A 17,838-nucleotide genomic window follows, 5' to 3' on the forward strand; every position below is an offset into this window, starting at 1 on the left:
ATGGAAATTTACTTTCTGTTCAGGACCCTCCTGAAAAATGAGAGTTTACGTTTTGTTTAGGACCCTCCGAAAAATGGGATTTTACTTTCTGTTCAGGACCCTCCTGAAGAATGGGATTTTTACTTTCTGTTCCGGACCCTCTTAAAAAATGAGATTTTACTTTATGTTCCGGACCTTTTTGAAAAATGGGATTTTACTTTTTGTTTAGGACCCTCCTGAAAAATGAAATTTTAATTTCTGTTCAGGACCCTCCTGAAAAATGATATTTTACTTTTTGTTCAGGACCCTCTTGAAAAATGGGACATTACTTTCAGAAAAATAAAATCTCTCTTTATCTTAATCTTTGTCGGGGATAATTTTTTTCTAGTTTTATTTTTGATTTCAGGAGCCCGCCTGAAGAACAGGGTGATGAATCTATAAGTCAGGAGCCCACCTGAAAAACAGGGTGATGAAATGAGAAATTGAAGAAACTGCAAGGCAGGAATCCGCTTGAAGAACAAGGTGATGAAATTGAAGGACAAAAATGGCAAGTCAGAAGCCCGCCTGAAGAGCAGGGTGAATAAATGAAAGTCGAGCAACAAAGTGAAGCAATGGAAAACCATGCAACAAGTTGAAAGAAATTGCAAGTTAGGAGCCCTCCTGAAGAATAAGGTGATAAAACTCAAGTCAAGAGGCAAGGAAAGCTGCATATATAGGATTTTGTAATTTTATTTATGTTTTAACTTGTAATTTTCATTTTTGATGTAATGACAGAGCCGCGGACCGGAACCTCGATGGAACCTCACTCAACTCTCCAACTCGGTATGGTCCACCTCCTTCCTATCTTGTAAGATACCGATCACTTGATTCCCTCATAACTCGGGTAGTAGGATGTTCGTCAAGACTCGGTTGCCCTTCTTCCTTTTCTTTCTTTCCTCGAATAATGATTGGGACAAAATTCTGTCTCGTTGTCTACTTCTTTGTATGAAAACACTCAATGTTTACATTCAAATGGGGCATGATGTAGACACGTAATTTGTCCCATCGAGAATAATTCTTACTCCGTTATCATGCACTTTGACCCCATCTTATAATTTTCTTCAAAAAAAACAAATGAATAACCACCTCATCTTTTACTTATTTATTAATTCCTTTTTGTTTTATCCAAATAACAAACCCTAACTAATTTTGTCTTATCTTAAAGATTCCAACAACCTACCCAATAACAAATAGACACTTAACCTTTACCCCTCCAATTAAAAAAATACCTCACCTCTCACCTAATCACCTAATACCACCCCAACCCACGTGACCCCCCCCCATTTTCTCTTTTCTTGTCCACAAAGAAATATACGCGGAGAGGGTACCTTCGATGAATTTTTCATACATACTCACATATTTACTAAAATCCTTCTTGGATATACACAGGAGAATATAGCAGAGTACACACTTACAATTTTTCCTCACTCTACACACATGAATACATCGGGAATAACACACACACTTGCACACCACGAACACACACAGAGTGAAACTGAGAGAAACAGAGAGATATAGAGAGAATCGAGAGAGGGGAAGAGATGGAGAGGGAGAGAAATGATTAGGATAGTGGTTCACCGGAGCTTTGGGGTCGCAAAAACAGTGGTTCCCAGCTCACCGTTGTCAAACCCATCATTAACGATAGATCAGCCACTAATTTCGGCGACTAACACTTCAAGAACAACTCAGCTACCTAGGAATCCACCGAAATCGTTGAGAATCCAATGGGTTTAAGTTTTTCCGACGTCTTTTTTTTTGGAACTGGCTGTTTTTGAGTATTTTCTGGCGAATCCAATCAAAAACACTAAAATTAGCTAGTGATCCGCCATTTTGGTCATTTTCTTTCCTTCGCGGCTCGTCGGAGCTCAGGTGGGTGTTGATCTGTGGTATTCTGGTGGACTTTGGAGATTTTGGGTTTGTTTGGTCGTGATTTATTTTTCTTCGATAATCATGCTTTTTTTGAGGGGTTTTGAGACGGGCTGGATTCATTCATTTTTTTTTGAAGGGTGTATTCTTGGTTTGAAATTTGTTCGGTTGGTGATCTGGGGTTACTGATGTTGGTTAGATCATTGTTAGTTTAGGAATTTCAGTTTTGGTTCGTCTTGACTCATTCGCTGAGTTCAGTTTTGGGTCTCAATTCTTCAATACCAAGCTTGAATTCCATCATTGTTGAGGTTTCCTATTTGGGATCTCGAATTTGGGTTTCTTTAATTCTATATTATAAAAGAAATTGGCTCTTGGAAGGTCCATTTCTTACCTCCTTCTCGATTAATCTTAATCATTTGATGCTTTATGTGTTGAATTCATGGTGTGTTGGATTTTATTTTTGTTGATTTTTGATATGTTTGGATCATCATATCGATTGTTTGAATTGAATAATTTAAACCCAAATAGAAATAAGTGGGACGGGAATTGGAAGTTGATAAAGTGAATATTGTTGTTCTGATTCATTGATGTCATTGATTGATAGGTAAAGCGGGGTAGGCAACAGTAGGTTCGGGTTGGCAAAATTTAGGAGTGATGTGTTGTTAAATGTGTTTGAATGTTAAATTGTGTGTCAATGCTTTTTTTTTTTGGTTTATCTTATTTAATTCAAAATGTATTCATTTGACCGAGAAATGCCCTGAAGTATTTGTATATATATTTATTCACCGGGGAATGCCCCGACGTACTATGTTGGCAAAGGCGGATCGAGAACAAGGCCCGAGGTATCGGGTAGCATAGGAGCGTAGTTAGGATTAGTATAGGCTAGAGTAGACTTACGTTTCCGCACTTTTCATTTTTTGGGACTGTATAATTGGACTGAATACTAAATTTTGGGTTGTTTTGTTTTTGTGTGTTTTGTTTGTTTGTTATGTGTTTTTTTTGTGTTGTTTATACACTCATTGATGTCAAATTAGCTGATACTCTCTACCAAGCGACCATGGTCGAACCACGGGATCGAGGGGTGCCTAACACCTTTTCCTCGATCAACAGAATTCCTTAGCCAGAATCTCTGTTTGCAAACCAGTTTAAAGAGTCAAATGGTTTTAAAAAGGATTTTCCAATGGTGACTTGGCACACCGGATAATTCCAAGTGGCGACTCTGAATAAAAATGTAAATAGTCCCTTTCGAAACAAATTTCAAATCTTTTGTCACTTAAATAATAAGAACCCTTTCGAACCATAAAATCAAATCTTTTTTTGGAAGTTAAAAAGTGGGTGTGACACATGATGCTGCAACGACTGTGGGGGCAACTAGTATTGCCACATCAAGTCGTACGAATGCTCTAGCGGCGATGGCACCAGCGGAGAAAACCGAAAATTTTGCAGGTATTGACTTTAAGAGATGACAATAGAATATATTCTTCTACCTTAACACTCTCTATTTTCAAAGGTTTACGGTTGGGAAAGCTCCGGAGGTGCCTGAGAGAACCTCTGAAAAAGAATGCTTCGGGATTGTAAAGGCTTGAAAATACTCAGATTTCCTTTGCAGAAATTACAACTTGAGTGGTCTCCAAGATGACCTTTACAATGTGTACAGTGGAACAAAGACATCGAAAGAGTTATGGGGGGCGCTAGAACGGAAGTACAAAATGGAGGTTGCAAGAACTAAAAAGTTCTTTGTTGCAAGATTCCAATAGTATAAAATGGTAGACAATAAGTCTGTTGTTTTCCAAGTGCAGGAACTGCAAGTGATCATCCATGATCTCCTTATGAAAGGTATAATTTTGATAAATACCTTTGTTGAACCATTTAAAAATGGTCTTAATATTCACTTAACCTTTATTGTAGGTCTGATCGTGAATGAGGCATTTCAAGTAGCAACAATAATAGAGAAGCTACTACCTTTGTAGAAAGACTTCAAGAACTATTTAAAAAACAAACATAAGGAGATGTCAGTCAAAGATCTGATTGTACGACTATGCATTAAGGAAGATAATAAGGCTGTGGAAAGAAGGTCAAGAGGGAATTCTACAATGAATGGAGCAAACATTGTAGAAGATGACCAAAATAACTCCAAAAAATAAAAGAAAGCTGGAAATGAAAGTAATCAACCCAAGAAGAAATTCAAGGAAAAGTTCTTCAACTGTGTCAAGATTGGCCACAAGTCTACAGATTTTCGTGCCCCAAAGAATGGGAAGAAGAAGGACCAAGAAAATTTGGCTGAGTATAAGAAAGAAAGGATGATCTGTGTGCTATGCTTTTCGAATACAACATAGTGGGAAATCCTCAAAAATAGGGGATAGATTCTGGTTCCACCCACCATGTTTGTGCTAACAAGGATTTGTTTTCGACATTCTCTCCAGCTTAAGTAGAAGAAAAGATCTACATGGCAAACTCCGCTACTGCAAAAGTAGAAGGAACAGGAAAAGTGTGCTTGGAGATGACTTCCGGCAAAATGTTGACACTTAACAATGTCTTGTATGTTCCAGAGTTATGGAAGAACTTGATTTCAGTTTCACTTCTAGACAAAAACGAATTCAAATATGTATTTATTTCTAAAAAATTTTACTTAGTAAAGGGAAAGTGTATGTAGGAAAAGACTTCCTCAATGAGGGCCTATTCAAAATGAATATAATGAATGTTGAAATGAATAAAAGTTCAATTTCTTCTTACTTGCTTGAGTCTTATGATTTGTGGCATGAACGTTTGGCCATGTTAATTACAAAACATTACGAAAATTGATTAACTTAGAAGTTTTACCAAACTTTGAGTGCAATAAATCAAAGTATCAAAAGTGTGTGAAATCAAAGTATGCAAGGCATCCTTATAAGTCCGTTGAAAGAAATTCTTATCCCTTAGACTTAATACATACAGGCATTTGTGATATAAAGTCAACACCATCATGTGGTGGAAAAAAGTATTTCAAAACTTTTATCGAAGATTGCATGAGATATTGTTATGTCTATTTGCTAAATTGTAAGGATGAAACAATAGATGCATTTAGGTAATACAAAATTGAAGTTGAAAATTAGTTAGAGAAAAAGATAAAAATGATAAGAAGTGATAGGGGTGGAGAATATGAATCTCCCTTCACCGAAATATGTATAGAGAATGGAATTGTCCATCAAACTATGGTCCCGTATTCACCTCAATATAATGGAAATGCGGAAAGGAAAAATCAAACTGTGAAGGAAATGATGAATATCTTACTTATAAGTTCAGGTTTACCGCAAAACATGTGGGGGAGGGCTATCCTGACAGCAAACCCAATACTCAATAGAGTTCCTCATAGAAAGACACAATTAATTTCTTATGAAAAATAAAAAGGAAGGAAAACCAACTTGAAATATTTCATAGTGTGGAATTGTATAGCAAAGGTCCAAGTTCCTATGCCTAAAAGGGTTAAGATATGACCTAAGATGGTGGACTGCGTGTTCATAAGATATGCTAAAAGTAGTAAATCATGTTGATTTTTGGTTCATAAATTCGAACATCCGAATATTCATGAAAATACGGTAATTGAATCAGATAACGTTGAATTTTTAAAAAACATTTATCCGTATAAAACTAGGCATGAATAGTCTAGTGCAGGGTCTAAACTACCTCGAGAGGAACCAAGTGAGAATGTACATAATGATGAGAATCCAAGACATAGTACACGTCAAAGAAGTCAACTTCGTTTGGATTGGATTTTATAACATTTCTCTTGGAAAATGAGCCTCAAACATTTAACGAAGCGATGATATCTTCATATTTATCCTTTTGGAAAGAGGAAGTCAATAGTGAGATTGATTCAATTTTAAGCAACCATACGTGGGAGTTGGTTGATCTTCCTCCAGAAAATAAACCTTTAGGTTCTAAATGGATCTTCAAAAGGAAAATGAAAGCGGATAGTACTATTGATAAATACAAGGCAAGACTTGTTGTAAAAGACTTCAAAAAAAAAGGAAGGCCTTGATTACTTTGATACATACTCCCCAATAACGAGGATTACATCAATTCGGATGTTAATTGCCTTGGCGGTAGTATATGGTCTTGAAATCCATAAAATAGATGTGAAAACATCATTCCTAAATAGAGAATTAGAGAAAGAAAACTACATGGAATAGCCTGAGAGTTTTGTGGTACCAGGAAAGAAAAATAAGGTGTGTAAACTTGTTAAGTCACTTTATGGACTAAAACAAGCACCTAAACAATGGCATGCAAAGTTTGACCAAACCATGTTGGCAAACAGGTTCAAGATAAATGAATGTGATAAATGTGTTTAAATTAAAGACACTTCAAATCACCAAGTCATTGTGTGTTTGTATGTGGATGATATGTTGATCATCAGTAGAGATATTTCGAACATAAATGCAATAAAATGAATTCTTGATAGCAAGTTTGATATGAAAGACCTTGGAGTTGTGGATGTGATCTTAGAAATAAGAATCCATAGAACTCCACAAGGGTTGGCATTGTCATAGTCTCATTATATCGAAAATATACTTAACAAATTTAAGTATATGGAATTCGATATTGGCAAGACTCCATTGGACGTGAGGTTTGCTCTTCAAAAGAATGAAGGTGAAAGTGACTCACAATTGGAGTAAGCAAGAGTATTGGGATGTTTAATGTATATAATGAACTGTACATGACTATAAATAGCATGCGGTATTAGTAAGTTGAGTCAGTACACGAGTAATCCTAATAAAACTTATTGGATGACAATGAAAAGAGTTTTGGGGTATCTTAAATACACTCAAGACTACGCTTTGTATTATAATAAATATCCCGCGGTACTTGAAGGTTATAGTAATGCAAATTGGATCACCGGATCGAATGAAGTAAAATCCACTAGTGGATATATACTTACTATCGGTGGAGAAGCAGTCTCTTAGAAATCATCTAAACAGACTTTTATTGCTCACTCTACAATGGAATTTGAATTTATCGCATTGGATAAAGCTGGTGAAGAGGCAAAATGACTTTCGAATTTCTTGAAAGATATTATTTATTGGCCCAAACCAGTGGCCCCAGTATGTATACACTGTGATAGCCAATAGGTAGGGCAGGGAGCATGGTGTACAATGATAAATCTCGTCACATAAGACGGAGACATAATACCGTTAGAGAACTTCTCTCTAGTGAAATTATCACTACTAACTATGTAAAGTCAAAGGATAATGTGTCGGATCCACTTACAAAAGGCCTATCTAGAGAAGGAGTTATGAGGACATCTAGGGGATTGGGTTTAAGGCCTAGGACAAGTCAGCATGGCGGTAACTGTACCTAGCATACTGGAGATCCCAAGATCTAGGTTAAAAAAGATCAAGAAAATTTGTGTTTGACAGGTTCAACATTGTCAATACCCAACCTATTCTCATGATGTAGACAATGTTTAGTAAGCAAGGATAAGACTTAAGGTGAAAAGTCTTTTAATGATTATCTAAATTTGGCAGATTTGAACAAATAGTTTAATCTATAGGATTAAAAGTTTAGAAATCACCTAAGTGAGGGAGAATTGGAAGCTGCTTCAAGGAGAATGTTAGTAAAGGCCTATTCTCTAAGCGCTCATAAAATCGGGACGTGTTCATGGCTGAAAAGAAAAAAACTGTGAGAACCATAAAAAATAAAAGGTTGGTTGTGTAACATGTGTTGTCTAGGTTTACATAAAAGCTCGACGGTTCAAAGATATAAAATCTACCGATTGGCCCAGTGCATCCGATGCATGTTCAAAGGGAAACCTACTTATCCAAAATCAATTAGCCTTTGTTAAATGATCACATGCTTGTCCATAAATTTCATCAAAGGATAGCCATTCCCCATTCACGTGGGGAATTGTTAGGTTCAAGGTGTATATGTGAATGGAAAATGGAGGGAAAATGGTGGAGGAAAGAGAGACACCAATTTAGAAAGTATACTCTCAAATTGAAAAGTCTACTCTTTTTTTAAAAAAAGTTCACTAATTCTGCCATATTGGTGGGAGAAGAGAACTTGTAAGTGTTTATAATGAGAAACACTAACACCACATGGATAGTGAATCATGGACAAGGTGGTGCCTCGCGCCGTCATCTTAGTCGCTCTCTTGTCTCGACTTCGGCTTTGGATATGATCGATCGATGAGATCTAATTTTTTAGACAAAATTTATTTGAAACTTATTTACAAGTGAAATTTTTAATCCAAAATTTGATAGTATTATTTTTCTCCAAGTGCGGGCGCATTTTTGACGCCATGCAGACGTATACGCAATGCATCGCAAAGGGATGCGACCCTTCGAGGGAAAAGGCATACTGTTTCGTGCTGTAGGGTGACCTGTAGGCATAGACGTAGCACAGGTACGCGACCTGTGGGCACAGATGTAGCATGAAAGCTATTGAAATATGAAAAACGTCACCTGCGGTCGCAGAACAGGTGCATGTCCAGCATGACTGGGTGCAGAGATGTGTCTGATGTTGGAAAGATACCTTTCTGCTGAACCAATACATCCTTTCTAAAAGGATACATTAAAGGCTATAAATACCTGATTTAATCCTCAGGTATTGGTATGATTTTTGACAGTAAAAACACTCTTTTTCTATACAAAAACTCTGTGTGATCATTAAGCTGTTGAGTTAGTTAGAAGAATCCAAAAATTTGAGGTACCACTATTTTTCGGATTGAAGGCCATTTTATTCTGGGAGGATGATTCCATAACTTTGGTTACAGTAAGGGAAATTATTCCTTAAGGACACTCTGTGAACTCGGAGGACTTGGCCTTATAATTTTGTTTCATCTCATTTCTGAAAGTTAACATACTTCTTGGATAGATTATTTATAATCTTGTGTTGAAGGTGTTAAAGAACTTCATAAGTGTTCTAGTCTTAGACTTGAACTTGTGTTGAAGTTATTGTTGCATGTATATACAGATTCTTGTACCCGAAACGTTGTAAATAACACCTTCTACCTCCTACCAGCGTGGGTACCCGAAAACTCTATCCATCATAGCTGGATAGACCAAAAAAAATCACCTAGTGCTTTTACGTCTGGTGGAATTCGAATATGAGACTTCATGGTTCTCACCTCAGTCCATTTTGGCATAACCTTGGGTGCGGCATTTTCTTTTTAGATGACAACCATGAAGAATTCCTTCCCGGACATCTCAAATGAAGCTAAATGTTGCAGGTACTATAGTATTATAGTAGTATTTTGGATATGTACCTCCACATTATAGTTAGGTGAACTTCACTCAAAAGGTAGGAAATTTTGGAAGTTGAAAATGTACGAAAAGAGAAGGTAATCTACTAGGATTCCTGATGCATCCTCAATCATGTTAGCTTAACCAAGAATTCAATAATGCTAGGAACTCAGCAGGTTCTTCATTTTCTTTCACAACCTATCAATCGCATGTGTAGAGAGAATAAGCATTGAGATAAAACGCATCATAAATAGTACAACATGAATCTAGAGTACTTAAGGTAGAGAACTCCAAGCAGAATACACATCATACTGCAACTTTGTAAGTGCTTATAACACCAACAATTCGGCAAAGCTATCAACTGATAGTAACCATAATTAATTATAAGGAATATATAAAAGAGTGAATTGTATAGACATGTGACATTAGCATTTTCTGCTTTTCCACGCACATAACTTGTAGTTTCAAAATCTAAATTCTCTCAACATGGAGAAACACTCCTATTTGAATCGTGCAATCCATTTTAACCTAGAGAAACTATAAGAAAGATCCAATACATGAAGTACTGTATGCTATCATTTAATCCATCGTCCAAACGATGAGTGCAAAGCAGTTTTCTATAACAGTGGTGTTTGGGCCATGTTGGATTAGTACTGTTACATTGGTTTCATTTTTCCTCATTGATCACAATTAGCTGTAACTTTGTTGGTTAGTTAGTTTATCAGTTAGTTGGTTAGTTAGTGAGTGGAGTGAGCTCAATGAGCTGTCAAATAGTTGGTTAGTTAGTGAGTGGAGTGAAATCAATGAGCTGTCAAATAGAATGATCTAGAAGGAGGTGGTTCACAGCCTATATAAGGCACACCATCTCACAAATCTCAGGTTGTAACACAAGTTTAAGAAGCAGTTATAATTTTGATTCTTCTTCTCCTCCTTTCCTCTTCTTAGCTCCATCAATGGAGTCTTAGCAAGTATTTTCATATGGTATCAAAGCACCGAGACTGGGTGTTTCTCCTTTGTATCCGCAATTAAAATTGAGCACTACTTAGCTGATTGATCATAGGGGAGTTGAGATCTCTTCTGAGTGATCTAGTCGCAGAACCTTACATTGAGAAATGACACCAAAAATTGATCAAAATGATCCCCTGTTCATTGGCTCTTCAGATGTTATTAGAGTTGTGCTTATTCCAATCAAATTGACTAGACCTGAGAACTATGGCATATGGAGCAGGTCTATGAAGATTACTTTGCTGGGAAAAAAAAAGTATGGATTTGTTACAGGGTCATGTAAAAATGAGACATACAGATAAGAATTGCACGAGCAATGGGAGACGTGCAATGCTATTGTGCTGTCATGGCTACTGAATACTATAAGTAAAGATCTTCTTAGTGGAATTGTGTATGCAACCAGTGCATATGATGTGTGGAATGACCTACAAGAAAAATTCGATAAGGTAAATCGAATGCGAGTATATCAATTACATAGAGAAATCACCACATTATCACAAGGCACTGATTCAATTTCTCAGTATTACACCAAAGTGAATACCTTATGGAATGAGTATGATGCCGTTGTTCCTTCACCTAGCTGTAATTGTCTGAGATCGAAGGAATATATGGATCATTTATCAGAAATGAGGTTGATCCAATTCTTCAGTGGCTTGAATGAATCTATGACCAAGCTCGAAGGCAGATTTTGTTAAAGGGGATTGCTCCTACCATAAACCAAGCATATGCTATTCTAATAGAGGATGAGATTCAACACTCAGCTTGTATAGCTAATATGGTTGGGAAACCAGATCAAATTGCCATGAATGTGAATAGAAACCAAGGAAGAGAATCCTATAGAGGAATGAAATGTGAATTCTGCAACTTCACTGGTCACACTAAAGAGAATTGCTATAAACTGATTGGGTATCCAATAGATTGGAAGCAAAGGAAGAAAAATAGTACTTTTAGGAACGTGCATAATCATATCAATTCTGGTAATGGTGCAGGACATAGATATGGTAATCCTGGAGGAGGTATTGGAGGTAACTATGCATCTAATACCATTTCTAGTGATCACACTCATGTAGAATCAACTAGCAAATCTACAAACCATGAAGGCAATGACACTATCTTTGCAAAGGGACAACCCTTTACTGAAGAAGAGTATAAACAGATCCTTACCTTACTGCACAAAGATGCAACAGAGTCTAAGTAGGTCAACATGAGAGGTACCACAACTTGTTTGATGTCCCGTACTAGTTTTGCACCAAACTGGATAGTAGATTCTGGTGCTTCTCACCATATAACCTCTAATAAATACATGTTAAGAAATGTTCAAAGCCTAACAAAATCACAGCATGACCAAGTTCACCCACCTACAAGAGATAAAATAGAAGTAACTCACATTGGTAGAGTAGATATTTTTGGGAACCAAGCAGTGAAAAATATTCTGTTAGTGCCAGATTCAAGTTCAATTTGTTGTTTGTGTCCAAACTCACAAAGGAACTATCTTGTTTTGTGTCATTTTATCCTGACTTCTATTTTTTCTAGGATTTCTTGAGTGTAGGGTGAGGGGGATTGGTAAGGAGAATGGAGGATTGTATATGTTCAAAAATGCAGCTGGACTTAAGTAGCTGGAAAGATCAAGGTATAACTCAAAAAGGGCAGTAACTGCAAATGTGACATAATCTGATATCAAGCTATGGTATTCCAGACTTGGACATCCTTCTTATCAAGCTCTAAAGTATCTCAACTTGATGGAATACACTAATAACAGTGAGATGCTTCATGACTGTCATATTTGTCCATTAGCTAATCAAGTTAGACTACTATTTCCTATCAACAATTGTAGAGCATCTGCATTGTTTAACATTGTTCACATGGATCCTTAGGGACCATATAAGGTTCCTACTATTGATAAGAAGCATTACTTCCTGATAGTTGTGGATGTTCACAGTAGATTCGTTTAGATTTATCTGCTGTAATTAAAGTCTGAAACTATTATTGCTATTAAAATTTTCTTGTTAATGATCAAAACTCAGTTTGAATCTCATATTAAGATTGTGAGATCAGATAATGGTACTGAATTCTTTAATTCACAATGTACTGAATTGTTTCAACACCTTGGCATATTTCATCAAAGTAGTTGTCCATATACTCCATAGCAGAATGACATTGTAGAAAGAAAGCATAGACTTATTGTTGATATGGCTAGAGCTATCAGATTTCAGTCCAAACTCTCACTCAAATTTTGGAGATATTGTGTTAAGGATGTAGTGTATCTAATGAATAGACTACCATCATCAGTTCTAGATAACAAAAATCCTTATGAGTTGTTGTATCAGAAAAGACCTATGTTGTCACATCTCAGAGTTATCGGCTGTCTTTGTCATGCATCCATCTTCCCAAGGGGTGACAAATTCTCAGCAAGAGCTGCTCCTCCTGTTTTATTAGGATATTCTGAGTTGCAAAAGGGGTACATATTATGGGATATATACAAAAGCAGGACCTTTATGTCCAGGGATGTGTCTTTCAGGGAAGATGTTTTCCCTTTTGTTGATGCTGCACTTGGTGGTTCTTCCTTATTGTCAAATTTGTATGGTTCTTCTTTGGAAATGTTACATGGTTTATGCCCAAATAAAGACACAACCAATGCAAATCCTACTGATGATGCCTCTGAGACTAAAATACTAGAGAGAGGACAGAGTAACTTGGCTCCTATTATAAGTGAAACATTACATGGTGTAGATACACCAGATGAGGTTATTCCTATTATTCCATCACCTGCTATAGAGTCTTGTCCTCTCAAAAAAACTAGCAGGGTATCTAAATAACCAGCTTGGTTGAAGGACTTCTCTACTGGCAATAAACCTCAGAGTAATACCAGGTATCTTATGGCAAACTATCTAACATATGAACATGTGGCTACTCAGTATAAGTGTTATGTCAGTAAGCTTGCCAATCCTGTAGAACCTAGGACCTTTAAGGAAGTAGCCAAGAATAACAGATGGGTTACAACTATGAAGCAAGAGATCCAGGCTCTTGAAGTTAATCAGATATGGGAAGTGGTTGATCTACCACCTGGTAATCATACAGTCGGCTCAAAATGGGTGTATAAAATTAAATACCAAGAAAATGGACAAGTACAAAGATACAAAGCAAGGTTGATTGCAAAGGGATATAGTCAGATGGAAGGCTTGGATTATCATGATACTTTCTCTCCAATTGCAAAAATGGTAACTGTCAGATGTGTTATTGCTCTAGCTATTTCTAAAGGGTGGAATATATCCCAAATGGATGTTTATAATGCATTTCTCCAAGGAGATCTAGATGAATAAATATACATAGCTATGCCTGAAGGCTTTAAGTGACCAGGAGAGACAAAAGTTTGTAGGTTACTTAAGTCTCTTTATGGTTTAAAGCAGGCTTCTGGGCAATGGAACATCAAGCTGACCTCTGCTCTATTAGATGTTGATTTCTGTCAGAGTGCTCATGACTATTCATTGTTCACTCTTAAGAAAGATGAAATAATGGTAGTCGTGTTGGTATATGTGGATGATTTACTCATCACTGGAAGCAATGTTCAGTTAATTGATACAGTTAAACAGACTCTATATCAGAAATTTAAGTTGAAAGGCCTAGGTCAACTTAAGTACTTCTTAGGGATTGAAGTATTGAGATCTGGTGCTGGTGTTATCTTGAATTAGAGAAAATACATCCTAGAGCTAATAAATGACACAAGTATTAGTGGTGCCAAGCCTGCTCCCACTCCCATGGAGTCCAACCTGAGGTTGACTTCAATTGAATATGAAAAAATAAATGGTCTTCCTAGAGATCTAGTCTTACATGGCATTACTAGTTATCAAAAGATGGTTGGAAAACTGTTATATGCCACTATCACTAGACCAGACATTTCTTATGCTGTACAAACTCTCAGCCAGTTTATGCAATCTCCCAAGAAGTCTCATTGGGAAGCAGCTACCAGGGTGGTCAGGTATTTGAAAGGAACTATGGGTCAAGGTGTTTGGTTACATGCTGCACCTACATCCACTTTAACTTATTGGTTTAATTCAGACTAGGCTACATGCCCTAACACCAAAAGGTCTATCAAAGGATATGTGATAAAGTTTGGTGATTCGTTGGTGTCCTGGAAGTCCAAGAAACAACAAACAGTTTTTAGAAGTTCAGTTGAGGCTGAGTATAGGAGCCTAGCTTCTGCTGCAGCTGAAGTCACATGGCTCCTTGGCTTATTTACTGAATTAGGAATCTCGATACAACTACCTGTTCCTCTTACGAGTGATAGCAAATCAGCCATTCAATTGGTTGCCAATCCTGTCTTCCATGAAAGGACCAAACACATAGAGATAGTTTTTCAGTTCATTAGAGATAAAATCAAAGCAAGCTTACTTGAGACTAAGTATATTCATACAAATCAATAGGTTGCAGATCTTCTCACTAAAGGGTTGAGTTATGCTCAACACTTCTATCTTCTTAGCAAGCTTGGTGTGCGTAATATATTGCACCCTGTAGGTTGAGGGGGTGTGTTGGATTAGTACCGTTACATTGGTTTCATTTTGCCTCGTTGATCACAATTAACTGTAACTTTGTTGGTTAGTTAGTTCCTCAGTTAGTTGGTTAGTTAGTGAGTGGAGTGAGCTCAATGAGCTGTTAATTAGTTGGTTAGTTAGTGAGTGGAGCAAACTCAATGAGCTTTCAAATAGAATGTTCTAGAAGGAGGTGGTTCACAGCCTATATAAGGCATACCATCTCACAAATATCAAATTGTAACTCAAGTTTAAGAAGTAGTTATAATTTTTGATTTTTCTTCTCCTCTTCTTAGCTCCATCAATGGAGTCTTAGCAAGTATTTTCACAGTCCAGAACAACGATAACAAAATATTCCAAAACTCTGATCAGGCATCACACGGGAAAAAAATATTTTTTGCTAAATTACTAATACAAAGAAAAGCTCAAACGTGAAGCATGAAGAGCATTTTCCTGATCATAGCCACATACTACATGATAAATTCCATTTTTTTCCATATCTTGGAAGCTGTGAATATTACAGCTGAAACATAGAAGAACCAATACACCAAAGTCTATGAGTAGCTTAGAAAAAACAAAGATGAACAGTATATAGGGGTAGTAGTTGCTAGAACTTAGATCAAGAAAAGAATGAACATTGCAAAGAGTATGAACTAGAGATATACATTAATGTTAGTCTCAATTGGCAGAACCATTTGACGAAGAACATCTGTAGCTATCTATTTCCAGTCCATCTCCCCCAGATCGCCAATCCCTTTGCAGTCTACTTGCCAAACATTGCTAATATCATAACTGAAAGACCTTCCTACCTAAACATACATAGCTCTACTTGCATCTTTTCCAAAACCTGAAGTAGGAATAATGAAAATATGTGCACCTTTAGAATCCAAATCATCAATGCTACAAGTAGCAAGTTTCTCCAAGCTGGGCCAACGATAGACAACAGGCTTCATGTAACGCCCCGAAGTTTTTCTTAGCTAAATTTTGTCCCTAAAATATCAAGCATTGGCTTCTAGAGTGATTTATACTTTTTTCCGGATGGAATCCCTTAGATTTCAACTTTTCATTTCGTAGATGATTGAATAAGTTTTTCGTCGACATAATATGCGTCCAAAACAGAAACTCAGTGAAGGAGTTCTGGTTAATTTAAGTCCTAGTTGTAAAACACCGTTATTCCTATCCTTGGCGCGTCGCGGAGAGGGTGTAAATGATGATGGTCAATTTCCAGTAGAACTCCGCAATGGTGGCGCATCTCGGAGTGGGCCAAATTTCCATTCATCAATTTCCAGTGAGCCACCGCGATAGTGGCACGTCGCGGTGGCCCATGAAATCGAGCTCCCAGTTATATTTTAATACCGGTCTCATTAAGGGTATATTGGGTATTCTCCCACACCCTTATCAGTCTATACATGAGATTTCAACCCTAATTGAGAATATTACTCGTACATTCACAAAAAATATTCAAGAACACTCTCTAGGGTTCCATAGTGATAATCCAAATAAATCAAGATTCAACCTTGGGTTTTCAAAACAAATTGAAGATTTGGAATCCCCAAGCCGTGGGCATCAAGAAGCATCCTTTAAATATCTAGATAGAGGTACGAGGGGTTTATCCTAAAAAAAAACTACATGGGCTTAAAACCATTAGAGCATGATTTTTAGATTTTTATGCATGAATTTCAAAGGGGTTTTGGAATCTATGTTCTAAATTACGTGCTTCGAATGTTTTAATGTTACTATTGTTTTGACCTTGTGGTCCTATCCCCAAAATTGATTTACATGTATACTTATATGTATGGAATTTGAGATTTAAGATCATTGAGAGCATAAATTATGAACTTCCTCTCGTGTATTGAATTAACGATTTTGGTTTCGTGATTTGAAAGATGTTTTCGCAATATTATAGCATTTGAGCATAATTTGAAATTGTTGAGAGGGTGCTTCTTGATATAAAAGTATTCTTGTGTTTAAGAGAAAGAATTGCATGTGAATTGAGAACTTTGACATGACCACCTTGTACTATACTACTGAAATGCTTGACAAAGATGAGTTCTTGTATGTGTTTACATGAAGTTTGAGAAAGAGTTTCTTTGAATTGAATTATTGAAATGGTGGTCCCAAAACTTATGTTTGAAAATAGAGATTTATGACAAATTAATAATGGCCCAAAGATGTGACTTACAAGTCAATGGTATGATGATACCATATGTATTTATGCCATAACAGATTATGTTTACAGAGTATGTTTTCAGAGACTGTATGTTTTGATAGAGTTTTAAAAAGGGGCTTAAAGAGGGTTAGGTGGTTACTCGAAGAAGGCGCGAGTTCAAGCAACTCTTAGCCTGAAACTGTATTTACCGATACGGGTAGATTATTATTGTATGCTGGCGACAGCCGTGTGGCGTAGTAGATTCAGAGATTCTGACCCTTGCGGCACACTTGGGTTGGGGGCTTCGCTGCCGAGTTAATGACAGTTTTCATATAGCCCATGGAATTTTTCAGAGTTGTAGGGTATACCACCTAGCGCAGAAGTAACATAGATTTCTCAGAGTTGAGATGATTTTTCCAGAGTCTTTAAAATGCCCATGTGAATTCTTACTATGTGATATACTTATGAACTGTTTTAAATTGTTCTCATATATGTTGAATAATAAATAATTATTTTGGATATGCTCTGCGTACCAGTACATCCATATTGACCCCTCTCCCTCTACCTCTCAGGTTTTGAGACTCAGTCTAGGGGTCCAGATAAGCAATAGATAATTCAGACAGCTGATCAGATTGTGCAGTGGTGAGCCTTCTCTATTCTAGAAAGCCTGTCTTTTCAAATTATGTCACTTATTTCAGTTTTGGTCTACTGGGGGCTTTGTCCCAGTTTCAGACAGTTGTCAGATTTTCATATAGTCGAGATTTCGCAGACTGAGTCAGATGTTATTTAGATGTAAATTGAATTCAGTGTTGACCATGTTTCCGTAGCAGCTTATGTTTCCGCATCTACTTTTATTATATGAATGTTGTGCATGATTACCAGATAGAGAAGGGCGTTCCGGGCCTTCATGGTTCGGGATATCCGTCACGCCCAGGCCCTAGTTTGGGTCGTGACACTTCAGTAGGTTACGAGATACTCCATTAGTATCCACAATAATTTTTAACACAGCCGAGCTCCTTTCATTGAATTGTTTTTCTCCCATGACTCATGAAAGCCA

The sequence above is a fragment of the Capsicum annuum genome, chromosome 5 (assembly GCF_002878395.1).
Source record: "Capsicum annuum cultivar UCD-10X-F1 chromosome 5, UCD10Xv1.1, whole genome shotgun sequence".
Classification (NCBI taxonomy): domain Eukaryota; kingdom Viridiplantae; phylum Streptophyta; class Magnoliopsida; order Solanales; family Solanaceae; genus Capsicum; species Capsicum annuum.